At 46.3% G+C, this 5,945-nt stretch overlaps 1 pseudogene across 1 annotated transcript in view; it reads right to left on the minus strand.

Annotated features, from left to right (window-relative positions):
* LOC116374072 (paralemmin-1-like) overlaps positions 1-5,945 on the minus strand; it is an 11,660-nt pseudogene that overhangs the window by 2,823 nt on the left and 2,892 nt on the right. Inside the window, exons 2-3 of the transcript XR_004209899.1 lie at positions 3,928-3,970; positions 1,465-1,598 (exon numbers count right to left, since the gene is read on the minus strand). The product of XR_004209899.1 is annotated as a paralemmin-1-like (transcript). The remainder of the gene's footprint in view (positions 1-1,464; positions 1,599-3,927; positions 3,971-5,945) is intronic.

A 5,945-nucleotide genomic window follows, 5' to 3' on the forward strand; every position in this document is an offset into this window, starting at 1 on the left:
TCTCTCTCTCTCTCTCTCTCTCTCTTCTCTCTCTCTACTTCACTGTCTCTCATCCATCACCCTCCCTTTCTCTCTCTCTCTCTCTCTCTCTCTCTCTCTCTCTCTTTACTTCACTGTCTCTCATCCATCCACCCCTCTCTCTCTCTCTTTACTTCACTGTCTCTCATCCATCCACCCTCTCTCTCTCTCTACTTCACTGTCTCTCATCCATCCACCACTCTTCTCTCTCTCTCTCTCTCTCTCTTTACTTCACTGTCTCTCATCCATCACCCTCCCTTTCTCTCTCTCTCTCTCTCTCTCTCTCTCTCTCTCTCTCTCTCTCTCTCTCTCTCTTTACTTCACTGTCTCTCATCCATCACCCTCCCTTTCTCTCTCTCTCTCTCTCTCTCTCTCTCTCTCTCTCTCTCTCTCTCTCTCTTTACTTCATTGTCTCTCATCCATCACCCTCCCTTTCTATCGCTTTCTCTCTCCATTAAGAAAATATGTATATACATTTCCCATAATGCTGCATAACACTCCTCCCTCTCTCTTCCATATTTATCTCTCTCCCTCTATTTTACATTTACATTTGAGTCATTTAGCAGACCCTCTTATCAGAGTGACAGTTAGTGCATTCATCTTAAGATGGGTGGGACAACCACACATCAGACCTAGTAAGTACATTTTTCCTCAGTAAAGTAGCCATCAGCAAAGTGTCTCCCCTTCCCCCCCACCGCTTGGATATAATTGGATATACACACCCTCCCCAGCTCAGCACGCTGTTCATTGTTCTGGTGCAAATACTACTTACACTACTGACAATGGAAGGAACACACACACACACACACACACACACACACACACACACACACACACACAACACACACACACACACACACACACACACACACACACACCACACACACACACACACACACACACACACACACACACTCCCACACTCATACACACTCACACACATACACACACACCTCTCAAACTTTTACTTCTCTACCATACATGTGCACGTCTCCATGGTTACATCACAAAATCTCCAGGCTGCATTACATCATCACATATGACACCTAATTAGAAACAGCCGCTGTAGAACTCATTGTGTGCGTGTGTGTGTGTGTGTCTATAGTGTGTGTGTGTGTCTATAATCCATAGAAGGTTGGTCAGAGGATTTGTTGTCCCATTCCCTCTGAGCAGGAAACCACTCTCACACACGTAATGTACCCCGTTTTAGCCACACACAGAGAAGACAGGAATGGGAGCACACAAGGTCATTGGTGGTGTTCTAACACACACTACTTTTATCAGAGGCTGGTGCTTCAGTCAGTGTGTGAAGGGTTATCAAATGGCTATTTTAGCTTTGGTCAAGTCAGCTAGAGGGGAGATAACAGGGAGGCTATGTAGTGTGCATCGAAGCAGGCTTATCTCCTAGCTTGTGTTAACAGTCTGTGACAGCTGAGTGTGTTTCTATCTGGTACTAAACAGAGACACAAAGGACTGTGTGTGTGTGTGAGTGTGTGTACCTTTAGGTGTTTGAAGCTGTCTTCTGTCATCTTCCAGCTGTCTCTCTTGTTCTCAATCTCTGTCTGCCTCTTCCTCTTCTCCTGTAAAGACACAACACACACACACACACACACGCACACACACACACACACAGTAAGTGGCCATGTTAAACATTTTAACCAATGTGATGTGTGCTGTGTCTGCATGTTCATGCCGGATATAAGTCCATTACCGTTCTAGCATTAGCCTAATGCTTCTGGATGTTCAGCTACAGATGTTAATCTACAGGCTCTAGAGGGATAGGGTGTCTGGAGGGATAGGATGTCTAGAGGGATAGGATGTCTAGAGGGATAGGATGTCTGGAGGGATAGGATGTCTAGAGGGATAGGATGTCTAGAGGGATAGGATGTCTGGAGGGATAGGAGGTATGGAGGGATAGGATGTCTAGAAGGATAGGATGTCTAGAAGGATAGGTTGTCTGGAGGGATAGGATGTCTGGAGGGATAGAATGTCTAGAAGGATAGGTTGTCTGGAGGGATAGGATGTCTGGAGGGATAGGATGTCTAGAGGGATAGGAGGTCTGGAGGGATAGGATGTCTGGAGGGATAGGAGGTATGGAGGGATAGGATGTCTAGTGGGATGTGAGGTATGGATGGATAGGATGTCTAGAAGGATAGGTTGTCTGGAGGGATAGGATATCTGGAGGGATAGGATGTCTAGAAGGATAGGTTGTCTGGAGGGATAGGAGGTCTGGAGGGATAGGGGGTCTGGAGGGGTAGGAGGTCTAGAGGGATAGGAGGTCTAGAGGGATAGGAGGTCTGGAGGGATAGGAGGTCTGGAGGGATAGGAGGTCTAGAGGGATAGGGGGTCTGGAGGGATAGGGGGTCTGGAGGGATAGGGGGTCTGGAGGGATAGGAGGTCTAGAGGGATAGGAGGTCTGGAGGGATAGGGGGTCTGGAGGGATAGGAGGTCTGGAGGGATAGGGGGTCTGGAGGGGTAGGAGGTCTAGAGGGATAGGAGGTCTAGAGGGATAGGAGGTCTGGAGGGATAGGAGGTCTGGAGGGATAGGAGGTCTGGAGGGATAGGGGGTCTGGAGGGATAGGGGGTCTGGAGGGATAGGAGGTCTAGAGGGATAGGAGGTCTGGAGGGATAGGGGGTCTGGAGGGATAGGAGGTCTGGAGGGATAGGGGGTCTGGAGGGATAGGGGGTCTGGAGGGATAGGAGGTCTAGAGGGAAAGGAGGTCTAGAGGGATAGGAGGTCTAGAGGGATAGGGGTTGGAGGGATAGGGGGTCTGGAGGGATAGGGGGTCTGGAGGGATAGGGGGTCTGGAGGTCTGGAAAGGTAGGATGTCTAGAGGGATAGTGGGTCTGGAGGGATAGGGGGTCTGGAGGGATAGGGGGTCTGGAGGTATATGGGTTCTGGAGGGATAGGGGGTGTGGAGGGATAGGGGGTCTAGAGGGATAGTGGGTCTGGAGGGATAGGGGGTCTGGAGGGATAGGGGGTCTGGAGGGATAGGGGCGGAAAGGACTAATAGGTCTGAGGTGTGTGTGTGTGTATGTGTGTGTGTGTGGGGGGGAGGGATAAAAGCAATGAGTGGGTTACAGGGTTCATTCTGCATGGTTACAGGGTTAATTCTGCATGGTTGCAGGGTTAATTCGGCATGGTTACGGGGTTAATTCTGCATGGTTGCAGGGTTAATTCGGCATGGTTACAGGGTTAATTCGGCATGGTTGCAGGGTTAATTCTGCATGGTTACAGGGTTAATTCGGCATGGTTGCAGGGTTAATTCGGCATGGTTGCAGGGTTAATTCGGCATGGTTACGGGGTTAATTCTGCATGGTTGCAGGGTTAATTCGGCATGGTTAAAGGGTTAATTCGGCATGGTTACAGGGTTAATTCGGCATGGTTACAGGGTTAATTCGGCATGGTTACAGGGTTCATTCGGCATGGTTGCAGGGTTAATTCTGCATGGTTACAGGGTTAATTCGGCATGGTTACAGGGTTCATTCGGCATGGTTACAGGGTTCATTCGGCCATGGTTGCAGGGTTTAATTCGGCATGGTTCCAGGGTTCATTCGGCATGGTTACAGGGTTCATTCGGCATGGTTACAGGGTTCATTCGGCATGGTTACAGGGTTCATTCGGCATGGTTTGGGGAAGGCTCTGCAAACCGACCGACCTCATACCCCTCAAGTATCATAAAGTATTCTCACGGCTTGCTAGAGCCGAACTACTATTGTGCACTATCGTAGCGCAGTGGTCTGAGCAAGTTCTTTTTTTGGTGAGCGCGACGTTCTCAGGAACTTTTCAAATGTCCGAAATCTAAGTCTATTTCTGTTGATCAGGCTGGTCTAACAGGAGTTATTAATTAATGGTTGTATGAAACCATGCATGCTGTGTGTGTGTGTGTGTGTGTGTGTGTCACTTACAGCGATGGCCTGAATTCTCTCCTGCTGTGAAACCTCAGCCATCCTGAGAGAGAGAAATAAAGTTAGTGAGATAGAAGAATAACAGAGTGATGTCGACATCCTGCTTTAATAGATTCCAGAGCTCTGGCAGGGAATACCGTTCTGCCTCATTGGGAAGACTTGCATGGTTGCGTGAGTGAGTGAGTGCGTCCGCATGTGTGTGTGGTGCCGTACGTGGGTGTGATCAGTCTGAAATAAACACCAAGAGACCTGGATTAGGAGAGACATACAACACACACTGCAGGTACCCTGACACGCTGCATAACATGACATAACACAACATGTACATGAATATGATCGTAACCCTATAACATGAACCCTAAACTCTGGAGGGATTCTCATTGTAACATTGAATACTCTCCCCCATCTACTCAGAAACATCCAGAAAAACAGTCTTGGGGTAGAGAGGAGACTGATCAATCAATCAATGCTAATGGTAGAGCAGAGCCATAAGGCCAAGGTTATTGACCAGTCTGTTATGTACAGTCAACTCCTGATACAATATGGTGTGTGTGTGTGTGTGTGTGTGTATGTGTGTGGTGTGTGTGTGTGTGTGTGTGTGTGTGTGTGTGTGTGTGTGTGTGTGTGTGTGTGTGTGTGTGTGTGTGTGTGTGTGTGGTGTGGTGTGTGTGTGTGTGTGTGTGTGTGTGTGTGAGTGTGTGTGTGTGTGTTTGTATGTAATTGTAGCCTGAGGGAGAACAGGTAGTAAATATACTGGACCCCTCTGTTCTCTATCAATAGTGCATTGGATTTTATATATCTGGTGTAGGACTGCTGATGATCATGAGTGAGCGTGTGTGAAAGAGAGAGAGTGAGAGAGAGAGAGATAGCGAGCGAGAGAAGGAACAGCATGTCAGAAATCAGCTCAATGTATCGAAGAATTCATTAGACTCTAACTACCTCTGGGAAAATTGGGAAAACACTAAACAAACAACAACACAAAGAGTATTTATCCACAATGGAGATGTCTGGATAAACCACTTCTCCAATATTTTAGGCTCTATAACAAAGAACAAACAGCAAAAACATATACATGATCAAATACAAATCTTAGAATCAACTGTTGAAGACTCCCAGAACCCCACTGGATTCTCTAATTACATTGAATGAACTACAGGACAAAATACAAACCCTCCAACCCAAAAAGGCCTGTGGTGTTGATGGTATCCTCAATGAAATTCTAAAATATACAGACAACAAATTCCAATTGGCTATACTTAAACCCTTTACCCATCATCCTATGACATCTTCCCAAATATTTTGAAACCAAGGACTGATCACACCAATCCACAAAAGTGGATTGGTGTGATTAATGATGATGCATTATCATTAACAGCAGACTCGTACATTTCCTCAGTGAAAACAATGTACTGAGCAAATATAAAATTGGCTTTTTACCAAATTATCATACGTACTCACCCTGCACACTCTAATTGACAAACGAAACAACCAAAACAATGGCAAGTTTTCTCATGCATGTTTATTTCAAAAAAGACTTTGACTCAATTTGGCATGAGGGTCTGCTATACAAATGATGTAAAGTGGTGTTGGGGAAAACCTACAACATTATAGAATCCATGTACACAAACAACAAGTGTGAGGTTAAAATTGGCAAAAACACATTACATTTCTTTCCACAGGGCCGTGGGGTGAGACAGGGATGCAGCTTAAGCCCTACCCTCTTCAACATATATATCAACGAATTGGCGAGGGCACTAGAACAATCTGCAGCACCTGCCTCACCCTACTAGAATATGAAGTCAAATGTCTACTGTTTGCTGATGATCTGGTGCTTCTGTCCCCAACTAAGGAGGATAGATTCTGCTAGACCTGGGCCCTAACAGGAAAATCACAGTAAGACAAAAAATAATGGTGTTACAAAAAGGTCCAGTCGCCAGGACACAAATAAAAATTCAATCTAGACACCTTAGAGCAAACAAAAAACTATACATACTATATATACCATATCAATGCCACAG

This window comes from Oncorhynchus kisutch, linkage group LG5 (genome assembly GCF_002021735.2).
Source record: "Oncorhynchus kisutch isolate 150728-3 linkage group LG5, Okis_V2, whole genome shotgun sequence".
NCBI classification, from domain to species: Eukaryota; Metazoa; Chordata; class Actinopteri; order Salmoniformes; family Salmonidae; genus Oncorhynchus; species Oncorhynchus kisutch.